The sequence below is a fragment of the Pseudorca crassidens genome (genome assembly GCF_039906515.1).
Source record: "Pseudorca crassidens isolate mPseCra1 chromosome 1 unlocalized genomic scaffold, mPseCra1.hap1 SUPER_1_unloc_8, whole genome shotgun sequence".
Taxonomy (NCBI): Eukaryota; Metazoa; Chordata; class Mammalia; order Artiodactyla; family Delphinidae; genus Pseudorca; species Pseudorca crassidens.
Window position 1 is genome coordinate 1,016,296 of NW_027135945.1, and position 20,533 is coordinate 1,036,828.

Consider the following 20,533-nt stretch of genomic DNA (forward strand, 5'->3'; position numbering starts at 1 on the left):
ATCCACCGTGTGATCGGGAAACGTGTTCAAATGTGTCTCAGTTTTCGTCCCCTGGTACTCGGGTGCAACATTCCAGACGCTTTACTAACACTCTCCCCACTTGGAGAGTCAGTGCCTTTAACCTCCTGTTTGGCCCAGTTTGCAATTTCTGCGGAAAATGAACAGGAATAGGGAGAACACATGAGAGACTAGCTGGAGGTGTCTGGACGGGCAAATTTAACTCTCATTTCCCACCAGGAAGGGGAATTAACCAAAGGCTCAGCGTGCCATGCCAGTACCACACTAGGGCCTGAAGCAATCCTGCGGTGTTGCGGCCAGCTCACAAGAAAGCGAGTTGAAGAAAGGAGCTCAGGGGCACTGTAATTCACAAACCTGCAGAGTTATAAATGACAGCTATCGTCCAAAAATATATTGAAGTAAGGCTGCCAAGAGGACTTGAAAGCGGGGCAGAATTGCAGGAAACCGATTTCAGGAGGTAGACTGGAATTGCATGTAAAGCATAGAAAAAGAGGCAGAACGTCCACAATGATGCACTTGGCCAAAAAGGGCGTATGCGTTTTTTCCTGAATATATTCAGGAAAAAACGCATACGCCCTTTTTGGCCAACCAAGCAAGCTTGCAAAGGAAATCTGCACTACAATGAAGTCTCACTGCCCCCCGGTCAGAAGGGCCATCTGAAAAAAGTGTAAAACCCAGAAAGGCAGGACAGGCCATGGAGAACTGGGAGCCTAGTTAGGCTGATGGGCGGGATGTAAATTGCCAACAGCCACTCTGGAGAAGTGTATGGTGTTTCCTGAAACATCTAAAAAACAAAGCAACAGAGCCTAGGGCACTTCCACTTATGGTACTATAGCTTAGGGAAATTAAAATCAAAAAGACACAGCCACCCCAAAATTTGGGACGGCTCTGTTTACAGGAACCTCATTTACGGTACAAGTTCAATATCACAGAAAGCGAAAAATGGATAAAGAAGTTGTGGTACTAACGTACAATGCAATATCACTCAGCAATTAAATCTATGTCATCAGGCCCATAGCAGCATAATGAGTGGATTCAGGTACGATGATTCTAAGTGAAATATGTCACACAGAAAAAGAAACATCATAAGATATCACTAATACACGGAATGTACACTTGGCTACACAGGAACTGAATTACAAAACAGAATAGGGTCTCAAATGTAGAAAACCAACTTATGCTTGCTTAAGGGGAAAGGTGAGTTGGGGTGCTGCATAAAACCAGAGATTGAAATTAGCACAGATACCTTTCCATAATACAAATATGTAATAGACAAGAGCTACTGCTTGCTCAATGAAGTGGACTCAACACCCCATATTAAACGCCTAAGAATATACCTGACTAGTAAGAATCTTAAAACCTATGGATTTATATGTCTCCGAAAGAGAATCAAGTGTGTGTACAGCGGCATAAACGCAGCAGTGATAGGATTGGTGAGGTTCGGTGAGCAAATGCAGACCCTTTGAAGTCATATTGCATGGTACCCATTCCATGGTTCTCAACTCTCCAGGTTTAAGGGATTCTTCCTTCAGCTAAAACATGCATGTGGAACCCAGAGTATGATCCACCGTGTGATCGGGAAACATGTTCAAATGTGTCTCAGTTTTCGTCCCCTGGTACTCGGGTGCAACATTCCAGACGCTTTACTAACACTCTCCCCACTTGGAGAGTCAGTGCCTTTAACCTCCTGTTTGGCCCAGTTTGCAATTTCTGCGGAAAATGAACAGGAATAGGGAGAACCAATGAGAGACTAGCTGGAGGTGTCTGGACGGGCAAATTTAACTCTCATTTCCCACCAGGAAGAGGAATTAACCAAAGGCTCAGCGAGCCGTGCCGGAACCACACTAGGGCCTGAAGCAATCCTGCGGTGTTGCGGCCAGCTCACAAGAAAGCTAGTTGAAGAAAGGAGCTCAGGGGCCCTGTAATTCACAAACCTGCAGAGTTATACATGACAGCTATCGTCCAAAAATATATTGAAGTAAGGCTGCCAAGAGGACTTGAAAGCGGGTCAGAATTGCAGGAAACCGATTTCAGGAGGTAGACTGGAATTTCATGTAAAGCATAGGAAAAGAGGCAGAACGTCCACAATGATGCACTTGGACAAAAAGGACATATGCGTTTTTTCCTGAATATATTCAGGAAAAAACGCATACGCCCTTTTTGGCCAACCAAGCAAGCTTGCAAAGGAAATCTGCACTACAATGAAGTCTCACTGCCCCCCGGTCAAAAGGGCCATCTGAAAAAAGTGTAAAATCCAGAAAGGCAGGACAGGCCATGGAGAACTGGGAGCCTAGTTAGACTGATGGGCAGGATGTAAATTGCCAACAGCCACTCTGGAGAAGTGTATGGTGTTTCCTGAAACATCTAAAAAACAAAGCAACAGAGCCTAGGGCACTTCCACTTATGGTCCTATAGATTAGGGAAATTAAAATCAAAAAGACACAGCCACCCCAAAGTTTGGAACGGCTCTGTTTACAAGAACCTCGTTTACAGTACAAGTTCAATATCGCAGAAAGCAAAAAATGGATAAAGAAGTTGTGGTACTTACGTACAATGCAATATCACTCAGCAATGAAATGTATGTCATCAGGCCAGTAGCAGCATAATGAGTGGATTCAGGTACGATGATTCTAAGTGAAATAAGTCACACAGAAAAAGAAACATCATAAGATATCACTAATACACGGAATGTAAACTTGCCTACACAGGAACAGAATTACAAAACAGAATAGGGTCTCAAATGTAGAAAACCAACTTATGCTTGCTTAAGGGGAAAGGTGAGTTGGGGTGCTGCATAAAACCAGAGATTGAAATTAGCACAGATACCTTTCCATAAGCCAAATATGTAATAGACAAGAGCTACTGCTTGGTCAACGAAGTGGACTCAACACCCCATATTAAACGCCTAAAAATATACCTGACTAGTAAGAATCTTAAGACCTATGGATTGATATGTCTACGAAAGAGAATCAAGCGTGTGTACAGTGGCATAAACGCAGCAGTGATAGGATTGGTGAGGTTCGGTGAGCAAATGCAGACCCTTTGAAGTCATATTGCATGGTACCCATTCCATGGTTCTCAACTCTCCAGGTTTAAGGGATTCTTCCTTCAGATAAAACATGCATGTGGAACCCAGAGTATGATCCACCGTGTGATCGGGAAACGTGTTCAAATGTGTCTCAGTTTTCGTCCCCTGGTACTCGGGTGCAACATTCCAGACGCTTTACTAACACTCTCCCCACTTGGAGAGTCAGTGCCTTTAACCTCCTGTTTGGCCCAGTTTGCAATTTCTGCGGAAAATGAACAGGAATAGGGAGAACACATGACAGACTAGCTGGAGGTGTCTGGACGGGCAAATTTAACTCTCATTTCCCACCAGGAAGGGGAATTAACCAAAGGCTCAGCGTGCCATGCCAGTACCACACTAGGGCCTGAAGCAATCCTGCGGTGTTGCGGCCAGCTCACAAGAAAGCGAGTTGAAGAAAGGAGCTCAGGGGCACTGTAATTCACAAACCTGCAGAGTTATAAATGACAGCTATCGTCCAAAAATATATTGAAGTAAGGCTGCCAAGAGGACTTGAAAGCGGGGCAGAATTGCAGGAAACCGATTTCAGGAGGTAGACTGGAATTGCATGTAAAGCATAGAAAAAGAGGCAGAACGTCCACAATGATGCACTTGGCCAAAAAGGGCGTATGCGTTTTTTCCTGAATATATTCAGGAAAAAACGCATACGCCCTTTTTGGCCAACCAAGCAAGCTTGCAAAGGAAATCTGCACTACAATGAAGTCTCACTGCCCCCCGGTCAGAAGGGCCATCTGAAAAAAGTGTAAAACCCAGAAAGGCAGGACAGGCCATGGAGAACTGGGAGCCTAGTTAGGCTGATGGGCGGGATGTAAATTGCCAACAGCCACTCTGGAGAAGTGTATGGTGTTTCCTGAAACATCTAAAAAACAAAGCAACAGAGCCTAGGGCACTTCCACTTATGGTCCTATAGCTTAGGGAAATTAAAATCAAAAAGACACAGCCACCCCAAAATTTGGGACGGCTCTGTTTACAGGAACCTCATTTACGGTACAAGTTCAATATCACAGAAAGCGAAAAATGGATAAAGAAGTTGTGGTACTAACGTACAATGCAATATCACTCAGCAATTAAATCTATGTCATCAGGCCCATAGCAGCATAATGAGTGGATTCAGGTACGATGATTCTAAGTGAAATATGTCACACAGAAAAAGAAACATCATAAGATATCACTAATACACGGAATGTACACTTGGCTACACAGGAACTGAATTACAAAACAGAATAGGGTCTCAAATGTAGAAAACCAACTTATGCTTGCTTAAGGGGAAAGGTGAGTTGGGGTGCTGCATAAAACCAGAGATTGAAATTAGCACAGATACCTTTCCATAATACAAATATGTAATAGACAAGAGCTACTGCTTGCTCAATGAAGTGGACTCAACACCCCATATTAAACGCCTAAGAATATACCTGACTAGTAAGAATCTTAAAACCTATGGATTTATATGTCTCCGAAAGAGAATCAAGTGTGTGTACAGCGGCATAAACGCAGCAGTGATAGGATTGGTGAGGTTCGGTGAGCAAATGCAGACCCTTTGAAGTCATATTGCATGGTACCCATTCCATGGTTCTCAACTCTCCAGGTTTAAGGGATTCTTCCTTCAGCTAAAACATGCATGTGGAACCCAGAGTATGATCCACCGTGTGATCGGGAAACATGTTCAAATGTGTCTCAGTTTTCGTCCCCTGGTACTCGGGTGCAACATTCCAGACGCTTTACTAACACTCTCCCCACTTGGAGAGTCAGTGCCTTTAACCTCCTGTTTGGCCCAGTTTGCAATTTCTGCGGAAAATGAACAGGAATAGGGAGAACCAATGAGAGACTAGCTGGAGGTGTCTGGACGGGCAAATTTAACTCTCATTTCCCACCAGGAAGAGGAATTAACCAAAGGCTCAGCGAGCCGTGCCGGAACCACACTAGGGCCTGAAGCAATCCTGCGGTGTTGCGGCCAGCTCACAAGAAAGCGAGTTGAAGAAAGGAGCTCAGGGGCCCTGTAATTCACAAACCTGCAGAGTTATACATGACAGCTATCGTCCAAAAATATATTGAAGTAAGGCTGCCAAGAGGACTTGAAAGCGGGTCAGAATTGCAGGAAACCGATTTCAGGAGGTAGACTGGAATTGCATGTAAAGCATAGGAAAAGAGGCAGAACGTCCACAATGATGCACTTGGCCAAAAAGGGCGTATGCGTTTTTTCCTGAATATATTCAGGAAAAAACGCATACGCCCTTTTTGGCCAACCAAGCAAGCTTGCAAAGGAAATCTGCACTACAATGAAGTCTCACTGCCCCCCGGTCAAAAGGGCCATCTGAAAAAAGTGTAAAATCCAGAAAGGCAGGACAGGCCATGGAGAACTGGGAGCCTAGTTAGACTGATGGGCGGGATGTAAATTGCCAACAGCCACTCTGGAGAAGTGTATGGTGTTTCCTGAAACATCTAAAAAACAAAGCAACAGAGCCTAGGGCACTTCCACTTATGGTCCTATAGATTAGGGAAATTAAAATCAAAAAGACATAGCCACCCCAAAGTTTGGAACGGCTCTGTTTACAAGAACCTCGTTTACAGTACAAGTTCAATATCGCAGAAAGCAAAAAATGGATAAAGAAGTTGTGGTACTTACGTACAATGCAATATCACTCAGCAATGAAATGTATGTCATCAGGCCAGTAGCAGCATAATGAGTGGATTCAGGTACGATGATTCTAAGTGAAATAAGTCACACAGAAAAATAAACATCATAAGATATCACTAATACACGGAATGTAAAGTTGGCTACACAGGAACTGAATTACAAAACAGAATAGGGTCTCAAATGTAGAAAACCAACTTATGCTTGCTTAAGGGGAAAGGTGAGTTGGGGTGCTGCATAAAACCAGAGATTGAAATTAACACAGATACCTTTCCATAAGCCAAATATGTAATAGACAAGAGCTACTGCTTGGTCAACGAAGTGGACTCAACACCCCATATTAAACGCCTAAGAATATACCTGACTAGTAAGAATCTTAAAACCTATGGATTTATATGTCTCCGAAAGAGAATCAAGCGTGTGTACAGCGGCATAAACGCAGCAGTGAAAGGATTGGTGAGGTTCGGTGAGCAAATGAAGACCCTTTGAAGTCATATTGCATGGTACCCATTCCACGGTTCTCAACTCTCCAGGTTTAAGGGATTCTTCCTTCAGCTAAAACATGCATGTGGAACCCAGAGTATGATCCACCGTGTGATCGGGAAACGTGTTCAAATGTGTCTCAGTTTTCGTCCCCTGGTACTCGGGTGCAACATTCCAGACGCTTTACTAACACTCTCCCCACTTGGAGAGTCAGTGCCTTTAACCTCCTGTTTGGCCCAGTTTGCAATTTCTGCGGAAAATGAACAGGAATAGGGAGAACCAATGAGAGACTAACTGGAGGTGTCTTGACGGGTAAATTTAACTCTCATTTCCCACCAAGAAGTGGAATTAACCAAAGGCTCAGCGAGCCATGCCGGAACCACACTAGGGCCTGAAGCAATCCTGCGGTGTTGCGGCCAGCTCACAAGAAATCGAGTTGAAGAAAGGAGCTCAGGGACCCTGTAATTCACAAACCTGCAGAGTTATACATGACAGCTATCGTCCAAAAATATATTGAAGTAAGGCTGCCAAGAGGACTTGAAAGCGGGTCAGAATTGCAGGAAACCGATTTCAGGAGGTAGACTGGAATTGCATGTAAAGCATAGGAAAAGAGGCAGAACGTCCACAATGATGCACTTGGACAAAAAGGACATATGCGTTTTTTCCTGAATATATTCAGGAAAAAACGCATACGCCCTTTTTGGCCAACCAAGCAAGCTTGCAAAGGAAATCTGCACTACAATGAAGTCTCACTGCCCCCCGGTCAAAAGGGCCATCTGAAAAAAGTGTAAAATCCAGAAAGGCAGGACAGGCCATGGAGAACTGGGAGCCTAGTTAGACTGATGGGCAGGATGTAAATTGCCAACAGCCACTCTGGAGAAGTGTATGGTGTTTCCTGAAACATCTAAAAAACAAAGCAACAGAGCCTAGGGCACTTCCACTTATGGTCCTATAGATTAGGGAAATTAAAATCAAAAAGACACAGCCACCCCAAAGTTTGGAACGGCTCTGTTTACAAGAACCTCGTTTACAGTACAAGTTCAATATCGCAGAAAGCAAAAAATGGATAAAGAAGTTGTGGTACTTACGTACAATGCAATATCACTCAGCAATGAAATGTATGTCATCAGGCCAGTAGCAGCATAATGAGTGGATTCAGGTACGATGATTCTAAGTGAAATAAGTCACACAGAAAAAGAAACATCATAAGATATCACTAATACACGGAATGTAAACTTGCCTACACAGGAACAGAATTACAAAACAGAATAGGGTCTCAAATGTAGAAAACCAACTTATGCTTGCTTAAGGGGAAAGGTGAGTTGGGGTGCTGCATAAAACCAGAGATTGAAATTAGCACAGATACCTTTCCATAAGCCAAATATGTAATAGACAAGAGCTACTGCTTGCTCAACGAAGTGGACTCAACACCCCATATTAAACGCCTAAAAATATACCTGACTAGTAAGAATCTTAAGACCTATGGATTGATATGTCTACGAAAGAGAATCAAGCGTGTGTACAGTGGCATAAACGCAGCAGTGATAGGATTGGTGAGGTTCGGTGAGCAAATGCAGACCCTTTGAAGTCATATTGCATGGTACCCATTCCATGGTTCTCAACTCTCCAGGTTTAAGGGATTCTTCCTTCAGATAAAACATGCATGTGGAACCCAGAGTATGATCCACCGTGTGATCGGGAAACGTGTTCAAATGTGTCTCAGTTTTCGTCCCCTGGTACTCGGGTGCAACATTCCAGACGCTTTACTAACACTCTCCCCACTTGGAGAGTCAGTGCCTTTAACCTCCTGTTTGGCCCAGTTTGCAATTTCTGCGGAAAATGAACAGGAATAGGGAGAACACATGACAGACTAGCTGGAGGTGTCTGGACGGGCAAATTTAACTCTCATTTCCCACCAGGAAGGGGAATTAACCAAAGGCTCAGCGTGCCATGCCAGTACCACACTAGGGCCTGAAGCAATCCTGCGGTGTTGCGGCCAGCTCACAAGAAAGCGAGTTGAAGAAAGGAGCTCAGGGGCACTGTAATTCACAAACCTGCAGAGTTATAAATGACAGCTATCGTCCAAAAATATATTGAAGTAAGGCTGCCAAGAGGACTTGAAAGCGGGGCAGAATTGCAGGAAACCGATTTCAGGAGGTAGACTGGAATTGCATGTAAAGCATAGAAAAAGAGGCAGAACGTCCACAATGATGCACTTGGCCAAAAAGGGCGTATGCGTTTTTTCCTGAATATATTCAGGAAAAAACGCATACGCCCTTTTTGGCCAACCAAGCAAGCTTGCAAAGGAAATCTGCACTACAATGAAGTCTCACTGCCCCCCGGTCAGAAGGGCCATCTGAAAAAAGTGTAAAACCCAGAAAGGCAGGACAGGCCATGGAGAACTGGGAGCCTAGTTAGGCTGATGGGCGGGATGTAAATTGCCAACAGCCACTCTGGAGAAGTGTATGGTGTTTCCTGAAACATCTAAAAAACAAAGCAACAGAGCCTAGGGCACTTCCACTTATGGTCCTATAGCTTAGGGAAATTAAAATCAAAAAGACACAGCCACCCCAAAATTTGGGACGGCTCTGTTTACAGGAACCTCATTTACGGTACAAGTTCAATATCACAGAAAGCGAAAAATGGATAAAGAAGTTGTGGTACTAACGTACAATGCAATATCACTCAGCAATTAAATCTATGTCATCAGGCCCATAGCAGCATAATGAGTGGATTCAGGTACGATGATTCTAAGTGAAATATGTCACACAGAAAAAGAAACATCATAAGATATCACTAATACACGGAATGTACACTTGGCTACACAGGAACTGAATTACAAAACAGAATAGGGTCTCAAATGTAGAAAACCAACTTATGCTTGCTTAAGGGGAAAGGTGAGTTGGGGTGCTGCATAAAACCAGAGATTGAAATTAGCACAGATACCTTTCCATAATACAAATATGTAATAGACAAGAGCTACTGCTTGCTCAATGAAGTGGACTCAACACCCCATATTAAACGCCTAAGAATATACCTGACTAGTAAGAATCTTAAAACCTATGGATTTATATGTCTCCGAAAGAGAATCAAGTGTGTGTACAGCGGCATAAACGCAGCAGTGATAGGATTGGTGAGGTTCGGTGAGCAAATGCAGACCCTTTGAAGTCATATTGCATGGTACCCATTCCATGGTTCTCAACTCTCCAGGTTTAAGGGATTCTTCCTTCAGCTAAAACATGCATGTGGAACCCAGAGTATGATCCACCGTGTGATCGGGAAACATGTTCAAATGTGTCTCAGTTTTCGTCCCCTGGTACTCGGGTGCAACATTCCAGACGCTTTACTAACACTCTCCCCACTTGGAGAGTCAGTGCCTTTAACCTCCTGTTTGGCCCAGTTTGCAATTTCTGCGGAAAATGAACAGGAATAGGGAGAACCAATGAGAGACTAGCTGGAGGTGTCTGGACGGGCAAATTTAACTCTCATTTCCCACCAGGAAGAGGAATTAACCAAAGGCTCAGCGAGCCGTGCCGGAACCACACTAGGGCCTGAAGCAATCCTGCGGTGTTGCGGCCAGCTCACAAGAAAGCGAGTTGAAGAAAGGAGCTCAGGGGCCCTGTAATTCACAAACCTGCAGAGTTATACATGACAGCTATCGTCCAAAAATATATTGAAGTAAGGCTGCCAAGAGGACTTGAAAGCGGGTCAGAATTGCAGGAAACCGATTTCAGGAGGTAGACTGGAATTGCATGTAAAGCATAGGAAAAGAGGCAGAACGTCCACAATGATGCACTTGGACAAAAAGGACATATGCGTTTTTTCCTGAATATATTCAGGAAAAAACGCATACGCCCTTTTTGGCCAACCAAGCAAGCTTGCAAAGGAAATCTGCACTACAATGAAGTCTCACTGCCCCCCGGTCAAAAGGGCCATCTGAAAAAAGTGTAAAATCCAGAAAGGCAGGACAGGCCATGGAGAACTGGGAGCCTAGTTAGACTGATGGGCGGGATGTAAACTGCCAACAGCCACTCTGGAGAAATGTATGGTGTTTCCTGAAACATCTAAAAAACAAAGCAACAGAGCCTAGGGCACTTCCACTTATGGTCCTATAGCTTAGGGAAATTAAAATCAAAAAGACACAGCCACCCCAAAGTTTGGGACGGCTCTGTTTACAAGAACCTCGTTTACGGTACAAGTTCAATATCGCAGAAAGAGAAAAATGGATAAAGAAGTTGTGGTACTAACGTACAATGCAATATCACTCAGCAATGAACTCTATGTCATCAGGCCCATAGCAGCATAATGAGTGGATTCAGGTACGATGATTCTAAGTGAAATATGTCACACAGAAAAAGAAACATCATAAGATATCACTAATACACGGAATGTAAACTTGGCTACACAGGAACTGAATTACAAAACAGAATAGGGTCTCAAATGTAGAAAACCAACTTATGCTTGCTTAAGGGGAAAGGTGAGTTGGGGTGCTGCATAAAACCAGAGATTGAAATTAACACAGATACCTTTCCATAAGACAAATATGTAATAGACAAGAGCTACTGCTTGCTCAACGAAGTGGACTCAACACCCCATATTAAACGCCTAAGAATATACCTGACTAGTAAGAATCTTAAAACCTATGGATTTATATGTCTCCGAAAGAGAATCAAGCGTGTGTACAGCGGCATAAACGCAGCAGTGATAGGATTGGTGAGGTTCGGTGAGCAAATGCAGACCCTTTGAAGTCATATTGCATGGTACCCATTCCATGGTTCTCAACTCTCCAGGTTTAAGGGATTCTTCCTTCAGCTAAAACATACATGTGGAACCCAGAGTATGATCCACTGTGTGATCGGGAAACGTGTTCAAATATGTCTCACGTTTTGTCCCCTGTTACTCCTGTGCAACATTCCAGACGCTTTACTAACACTCTCCCCACTTGGAGAGTCAGTGCCTTTAACCTCCTGTTTGGCCCAGTTTGCAATTTCTTCAGAAAATGAACAGGAATAGGGAGAACCAATGAGAGACTAGCTGGAGGTGTCTGCCCGGGTAAATTTAACTCTCATTTCCCACCAGGAAGAGGAATTAACCAAAGGCTCAGCGTGCCATGCCAGTACCACACTAGGGCCTGAAGCAATCCTGCGGTGTTGCGGCCAGCTCACAAGAAAGCGAGTTGAAGAAAGGAGCTCAGGGGCCCTGTAATTCACAAACCTGCAGAGTTATACATGACAGCTATCATCCAAAAATATATTGAAGTAAGGCTGCCAAGAGGACTTGAAAGCGGGTCAGAATTGCAGGAAACCGATTTCAGGAGGTAGACTGGAATTGCATGTAAAGCATAGGAAAAGAGGCAGAACGTCCACAATGATGCACTTGGCCAAAAAGGTCGTATGCGTTTTTTCCTGAATATATTCAGGAAAAAACGCATACGCCCTTTTTGGCCAACCAAGCAAGCTTGCAAAGGAAATCTGCACTACAATGAAGTCTCACTGCCCCCCGGTCAAAAGGGCCATCTGAAAAAAGTGTAAAATCCAGAAAGGCAGGACAGGCCATGGAGAACTGGGAGCCTAGTTAGACTGATGGGCGGGATGTAAATTGCCAACAGCCACTCTGCAGAAGTGTATGGTGTTTCCTGAAACATCTAAAAAACAAAGCAACAGAGCCTAGGGCACTTCCACTTATGGTCCTAAAGATTAGGGAAATTAAAATCAAAAAGACACAGCCACCCCAAAGTTTGGAACGGCTCTGTTTACAAGAACCTCGTTTACGGTACAAGTTCAATATCGCAGAAAGCAAAAAATGGATAAAGAAGTTGTGGTACTTACGTACAATGCAATATCACTCAGCAATGAAATGTATGTCATCAGGCCAGTAGCAGCATAATGAGTGGATTCAGGTACGATGATTCTAAGTGAAATAAGTCACACAGAAAAAGAAACATCATAAGATATCACTAATACACGGAATGTAAACTTGCCTACACAGGAACTGAATTACAAAACAGAATAGGGTCTCAAATGTAGAAAACCAACTTATGCTTGCTTAAGGGGAAAGGTGAGTTGGGGTGCTGCATAAAACCAGAGATTGAAATTAGCACAGATACCTTTCCATAATACAAATATGTAATAGACAAGAGCTACTGCTTGGTCAACGAAGTGGACTCAACACCCCATATTAAACGCCTAAAAATATACCTGACTAGTAAGAATCTTAAAACCTATGGATTGATATGTCTACGAAAGAGAATCAAGCGTGTGTACAGTGGCATAAACGCAGCAGTGATAGGATTGGTGAGGTTCGGTGAGCAAATGCAGACCCTTTGAAGTCATATTGCATGGTACCCATTCCATGGTTCTCAACTCTCCAGGTTTAAGGGATTCTTCCTTCAGATAAAACATGCATGTGGAACCCAGAGTATGATCCACCGTGTGATCGGGAAACGTGTTCAAATGTGTCTCAGTTTTCGTCCCCTGGTACTCGGGTGCAACATTCCAGACGCTTTACTAACACTCTCCCCACTTGGAGAGTCAGTGCCTTTAACCTCCTGTTTGGCCCAGTTTGCAATTTCTTCGGAAAATGAACAGGAATAGGGAGAACCAATGAGAGACTAGCTGGAGGTGTCTGGACGGGCAAATTTAACTCTCATTTCCCACCAGGAAGGGGAATTAACCAAAGGCTCAGTGTGCCATGCCAGTACCACACTAGGGCCTGAAGCAATCCTGCGGTGTTGCGGCCAGCTCACAAGAAAGCGAGTTGAAGAAAGGAGCTCAGGGGCACTGTAATTCACAAACCTGCAGAGTTATAAATGACAGCTATCGTCCAAAAATATATTGAAGTAAGGCTGCCAAGAGGACTTGAAAGCGGGGCAGAATTGCAGGAAACCGATTTCAGGAGGTAGACTGGAATTGCATGTAAAGCATAGAAAAAGAGGCAGAACGTCCACAATGATGCACTTGGCCAAAAAGGGCGTATGCGTTTTTTCCTGAATATATTCAGGAAAAAACGCATACGCCCTTTTTGGCCAACCAAGCAAGCTTGCAAAGGAAATCTGCACTACAATGAAGTCTCACTGCCCCCCGGTCAGAAGGGCCATCTGAAAAAAGTGTAAAACCCAGAAAGGCAGGACAGGCCATGGAGAACTGGGAGCCTAGTTAGGCTGATGGGCGGGATGTAAATTGCCAACAGCCACTCTGGAGAAGTGTATGGTGTTTCCTGAAACATCTAAAAAACAAAGCAACAGAGCCTAGGGCACTTCCACTTATGGTCCTATAGCTTAGGGAAATTAAAATCAAAAAGACACAGCCACCCCAAAATTTGGGACGGCTCTGTTTACAGGAACCTCATTTACGGTACAAGTTCAATATCACAGAAAGCGAAAAATGGATAAAGAAGTTGTGGTACTAACGTACAATGCAATATCACTCAGCAATTAAATCTATGTCATCAGGCCCATAGCAGCATAATGAGTGGATTCAGGTACGATGATTCTAAGTGAAATATGTCACACAGAAAAAGAAACATCATAAGATATCACTAATACACGGAATGTAAAGTTGGCTACACAGGAACTGAATTACAAAACAGAATAGGGTCTCAAATGTAGAAAACCAACTTATGCTTGCTTAAGGGGAAAGGTGAGTTGGGGTGCTGCATAAAACCAGAGATTGAAATTAGCACAGATACCTTTCCATAATACAAATATGTAATAGACAAGAGCTACTGCTTGCTCAATGAAGTGGACTCAACACCCCATATTAAACGCCTAAGAATATACCTGACTAGTAAGAATCTTAAAACCTATGGATTTATATGTCTCCGAAAGAGAATCAAGTGTGTGTACAGCGGCATAAACGCAGCAGTGATAGGATTGGTGAGGTTCGGTGAGCAAATGCAGACCCTTTGAAGTCATATTGCATGGTACCCATTCCATGGTTCTCAACTCTCCAGGTTTAAGGGATTCTTCCTTCAGCTAAAACATGCATGTGGAACCCAGAGTATGATCCACCGTGTGATCGGGAAACATGTTCAAATGTGTCTCAGTTTTCGTCCCCTGGTACTCGGGTGCAACATTCCAGACGCTTTACTAACACTCTCCCCACTTGGAGAGTCAGTGCCTTTAACCTCCTGTTTGGCCCAGTTTGCAATTTCTGCGGAAAATGAACAGGAATAGGGAGAACCAATGAGAGACTAGCTGGAGGTGTCTGGACGGGCAAATTTAACTCTCATTTCCCACCAGGAAGAGGAATTAACCAAAGGCTCAGCGAGCCGTGCCGGAACCACACTAGGGCCTGAAGCAATCCTGCGGTGTTGCGGCCAGCTCACAAGAAAGCGAGTTGAAGAAAGGAGCTCAGGGGCCCTGTAATTCACAAACCTGCAGAGTTATACATGACAGCTATCGTCCAAAAATATATTGAAGTAAGGCTGCCAAGAGGACTTGAAAGCGGGTCAGAATTGCAGGAAACCGATTTCAGGAGGTAGACTGGAATTGCATGTAAAGCATAGGAAAAGAGGCAGAACGTCCACAATGATGCACTTGGCCAAAAAGGGCGTATGCGTTTTTTCCTGAATATATTCAGGAAAAAACGCATACGCCCTTTTTGGCCAACCAAGCAAGCTTGCAAAGGAAATCTGCACTACAATGAAGTCTCACTGCCCCCCGGTCAAAAGGGCCATCTGAAAAAAGTGTAAAATCCAGAAAGGCAGGACAGGCCATGGAGAACTGGGAGCCTAGTTAGACTGATGGGCGGGATGTAAATTGCCAACAGCCACTCTGGAGAAGTGTATGGTGTTTCCTGAAACATCTAAAAAACAAAGCAACAGAGCCTAGGGCACTTCCACTTATGGTCCTATAGATTAGGGAAATTAAAATCAAAAAGACATAGCCACCCCAAAGTTTGGAACGGCTCTGTTTACAAGAACCTCGTTTACAGTACAAGTTCAATATCGCAGAAAGCAAAAAATGGATAAAGAAGTTGTGGTACTTACGTACAATGCAATATCACTCAGCAATGAAATGTATGTCATCAGGCCAGTAGCAGCATAATGAGTGGATTCAGGTACGATGATTCTAAGTGAAATAAGTCACACAGAAAAATAAACATCATAAGATATCACTAATACACGGAATGTAAAGTTGGCTACACAGGAACTGAATTACAAAACAGAATAGGGTCTCAAATGTAGAAAACCAACTTATGCTTGCTTAAGGGGAAAGGTGAGTTGGGGTGCTGCATAAAACCAGAGATTGAAATTAACACAGATACCTTTCCATAAGCCAAATATGTAATAGACAAGAGCTACTGCTTGGTCAACGAAGTGGACTCAACACCCCATATTAAACGCCTAAGAATATACCTGACTAGTAAGAATCTTAAAACCTATGGATTTATATGTCTCCGAAAGAGAATCAAGCGTGTGTACAGCGGCATAAACGCAGCAGTGAAAGGATTGGTGAGGTTCGGTGAGCAAATGAAGACCCTTTGAAGTCATATTGCATGGTACCCATTCCACGGTTCTCAACTCTCCAGGTTTAAGGGATTCTTCCTTCAGCTAAAACATGCATGTGGAACCCAGAGTATGATCCAACGTGTGATCGGGAAACGTGTTCAAATGTGTCTCAGTTTTCGTCCCCTGGTACTCGGGTGCAACATTCCAGACGCTTTACTAACACTCTCCCCACTTGGAGAGTCAGTGCCTTTAACCTCCTGTTTGGCCCAGTTTGCAATTTCTGCGGAAAATGAACAGGAATAGGGAGAACCAATGAGAGACTAACTGGAGGTGTCTTGACGGGTAAATTTAACTCTCATTTCCCACCAAGAAGTGGAATTAACCAAAGGCTCAGCGAGCCATGCCGGAACCACACTAGGGCCTGAAGCAATCCTGCGGTGTTGCGGCCAGCTCACAAGAAATCGAGTTGAAGAAAGGAGCTCAGGGACCCTGTAATTCACAAACCTGCAGAGTTATACATGACAGCTATCGTCCAAAAATATATTGAAGTAAGGCTGCGAAGAGGACTTGAAAGCGGGGCAGAATTGCAGGAAACCGATTTCAAGAGGTAGACTGGAATTGCATGTAAAGCATAGGAAAAGAGGCAGAACGTCCACAATGATGCACTTGGCCAAAAAGGGCGTATGCGTTTTTTCCTGAATATATTCAGGGAAAAAACGCATACGCACTTTTTGGCCAACCAAGCAAGCTTGCAAAGGAAATCTGCACTACAATGAAGTCTCACTGCCCCCCGGTCAAAAGGGCCATCTGAAAAAAGTGTAAAACCCAGAAAGGCAGGACAGGCCATGGAGAACTGGGAGCCTAGTTAGGCTGATGGGCGGGATGTAAATTGCCAACAGCCACTCTGGAGAAGTGTATGGTGTTTCCTGAAACATCTAAAAAACAAAGCAACAGAGCCTAGGGCACTTCCACTTATGGTCCTATAGCTTAGGGAAATTAAAATCAAAAAGACACAGCCACCCCAAAGTTTGGGACGGCTCTGTTTACAAGAACCTCGTTTACGGTACAAGTTCAATATCGCAGAAAGCGAAAAATGGATAAAGAAGTTGTGGTACTTACGTACAATGCAATATCACTCAGCAATGAAATCTATGTCATCAGGCCAGTAGCAGCATAATGAGTGGATTCAGGTACGATGATTCTAAGTGAAATAAGTCACACAGAAAAAGAAACATCATAAGATATCACTAATACACGGAATGTAAACTTGGCTACACAGGAACTGAATTACAAAACAGAATAGGGTCTCAAATGTAGAAAACCAACTTATGCTTGCTTAAGGGGAAAGGTGAGTTGGGGTGCTGCATAAAACCAGAGATTGAAATTAACACAGATACCTTTCCATAAGCCAAATATGTAATAGACAAGAGCTACTGCTTGCTCAACGAAGTGGACTCAACACCCCATATTAAACGCCTAAGAATATACCTGACTAGTAAGAATCTTAAAACCTATGGATTTATATGTCTCCAAAAGAGAATCCAGCGTGTGTACAGTGACATAAAAGCAGCAGTGATAGGATTGCTGAGGTTCGGTGAGCAAATGCAGACCCTTTGAATTCATATTGCATGGTACCCATTCCATGGGTCTCAACTCTCCAGGAGTAAGGGATTCTTCCTTCAGCTAAAACATGCATGTGGAACCCAGAGTATGATCCACCATGTGATCGGGAAACGTGTTCAAATGTGTCTCAGTTTTCGTCCCCTGGTACTCGGGTGCAACATTCCAGACGCTTTACTAACACTCTCCCCACTTGGAGAGTCAGTGCCTTTAACCTCCTGTTTGGCCCAGTTTGCAATTTCTGCGGAAAATGAACAGGAATAGGGAGAACCAATGAGAGACTAGCTGGAGGAGTCTGGACGGGCAAATTTAACTCTCATTTCCCAACAGGAAGAGGAATTAACCAAAGGCTCAGCGAGCCATGCCGGAACGACACTAGGGCCTGAAGCAATCCTGCGGTGTTGCGGCCAGCTCACAAGAAAGCGAGTTGAAGAAAGGAGCTCAGGGGCCCTGTAATTCACACACCTGCAGAGTTCTAAATGACAGCTATCGTCCAAAAATATATTGAAGTAAGGCTGCCAAGAGGACTTGAAAGCGGGGCAGAATTGCAGGAAACCGATTTCAGGAGGTAGACTGGAATTGCATGTAAAGCATAGGAAAAGAGGCAGAACGTCCACAATGATGCACTTGGCCAAAAAGGGCGTCTTCGTTTTTTCCTGAATATATTCAGGGAAAAAACGCATACGCCCTTTTTGGCCAACCAAGCAAGCTTGCAAAGGAAATCTGCACTACAATGAAGTCTCACTGCCCCCCAGTCAAAAGGGCCATCTGAAAAAAGTGTAAAATCCAGAAAGGCAGGACAGGCCATGGAGAACTGGGAGCCTTGTTATGCTGATGGGCGTGATGTAAATTGCCAACAGCCACTCTGGAGAAGTGTATGGTGTTTCCTGAAACATCTAAAAAACAAAGCAACAGAGCCTAGGGCACTTCCACTTATGGTCCTATAGCTTAGGGAAATTAAAATCAAAAAGACACAGCCACCCAAAAGTTTGGGACGGCTCTGTTTACAAGAACCTCGTTTCTGGTACAAGTTCAATATCGCAGAAAGCGAAAAATGGATAAAGAAGTTGTGGGACTTACGTACAATGCAATATCATTCAGCAATGAAATCTATGTCATCATGCCCGTAGCAGCATAATGAGTGGATTCAGGTACGATGATTTTAAGTGAAATATGTCACACAGAAAAAGAAACATCATAAGATATCACTAATACACGGAATGTAAAGTTGGCTACACAGGAACTGAATTACAAAACAGAATAGGGTCTCAAATGTAGAAAACCAACTTATGCTTGCTTAAGGGGAAAGGTGAGTTGGGTTGCTGCATAAAACCAGAGATGGAAATTAACACAGATACCTTTCCATAAGCCAAATATGTAATAGACAAGAGCTACTGCTTGCTCAACGAAGTGGACTCAACACCCCATGTTAAACGCCTAAGAATATACTTGACTAGTAAGAATCTTAAAACCTATGGATTTATATGTCTCCGAAGGAGAATCAAGCGTGTGTACAGCGGCATAAACGCAGCAGTGATAGGATTGGTGAGGTTCGGTGAGCAAATGCAGACCCTTTGAAGTCATATTGCATGGTACCCATTCCATGGTTCTCAACTCTCCAGGTTTAAGGGATTCTTCCTTCAGCTAAAACATGCATGTGGAACCCAGAGTATGATCCACCATGTGATCGGGAAACGTGTTCAAATGTGTCTCAGTTTTCGCCCCCTGGTACTCGGGTGCAACATTCCAGACGCTTTACTAACACTCTCCCCACTTGGAGAGTCAGTGCCTTTAACCTCCTGTTTGGCCCAGTTTGCAATTTCTGCGGAAAATGAACAGGAATAGGGAGAACCAATGAGAGACTAGCTGGAGGTGTCTGGACGGGCAAATTTAACTCTCATTTCCCACCAAGAAGAGGAATTAAACAAAGGCTCAGCGAGCCATGCCGGAACCACACTAGAGCCTGAAGCAATCCTGCGGTGTTGCGGCCAGCTCACAAGAAAGCCAGTTGAAGAAAGTAGCTCAGGGGCACTGTAATTCACAAACCTTCAGAGTTCTAAATGACAGCTATCGTCCAAAAATATATTGAAGTAAGGCTGCCAAGAGGACTTGAAAGCGAGGCAGAATTGCAGGAAACCGTTTTCAGGAGGTAGACTGGAATTGCATGTAAAGCATAAGAAAAGAGGCAGACCGTCCATAATGATGCACTTGGCCAAAAAGGGCGTATGCGTTTTTTCCTGAATATATTCAGGAAAAAACGCATACGCCCTTTTTGGCCAACCAAGCAAGCTTGCAAAGGAAATCTGCACTACAATGAAGTCTCACTGCCCCCCGGTCAAAAGGGCCATCTGAAAAAAGTGTAAAATCCAGAAAGGCAGGACAGACCATGGAGAACTGGGAGCCTACTTAGGCTGATGGGCGGGATGTAAATTGCCAACAGCCACTCTGGAGAAGTGTATGGTGTTTCCTGAAACATCTGAAAAACAAAGCAACAGAGCCTAGGGCACTTCCATTTTTGGTCCTATAGATTAGGGAAATTAAAATCAAAAAGACACAGCCACCCCAAAGTTTGGGACAGCTCTGTTTACAAGAACCTCATTTACGATACAAGTTCAATATCGCAGAAAGCGAAAAATGGATAAAGAAGTTGTGGTACTTAAGTACAATGCAATATCACTCAGCAATGAAATCTATGTCATCAGGCCAGTAACAGCATAATGAGTGGATTCAGGTACGATGATTCTAAGTGAAATAAGTCACACAGAAAAAGAAACATCATAAGGTATCACTAATACACGGAATGTAAACTTGGCTACACAGGAACTGAATTACAAAACAGAATAGGGTCTCAAATGTAGAAAACCAACTTATGCTTGCTTAAGGGGAAAGGTGAGTTGGGGTGCTGCATAAAACCAGAGATTGAAATTAGCACAGATACCTTTCCATAAGCCAAATATGGAATAGACAAGAGCTACTGCTTGCTCAACGAAGTGGACTCAACACCCCATATTAAACGCCTAAGAATATACCTGACTAGTAAGAATCTTAAAACCTATGGATTTATATGTCTCCGAAAGAGAATCCAGCGTGTGTACAGCGGCATAAACGCAGCAGTGATAGGATTGGTGAGGTTCGGTGAGCAAATGCAGACCCTTTGAAGTCATATTGCATGGTACCCATTCCATGGGTCTCAACTCTCCAGGTTTAAGGGATTCTTCCTTCAGCTAAAACATGCATGTGGAACC

At 43.7% G+C, this 20,533-nt stretch overlaps 1 long non-coding RNA gene across 2 annotated transcripts in view; it reads right to left on the reverse strand.

The window, feature by feature from the left end:
• Nucleotides 1-20,067, reverse strand: part of LOC137217940 (uncharacterized) — a 145,388-nt gene extending 125,321 nt beyond the window's left edge. For both annotated transcript variants that reach the window (XR_010940339.1, XR_010940340.1), the window contains exon 1: nucleotides 19,945-20,067. This is a non-coding gene — a long non-coding RNA (uncharacterized lncRNA). The remainder of the gene's footprint in view (nucleotides 1-19,944) is intronic.
• Nucleotides 20,068-20,533: the final 466 nt, after the last annotated feature.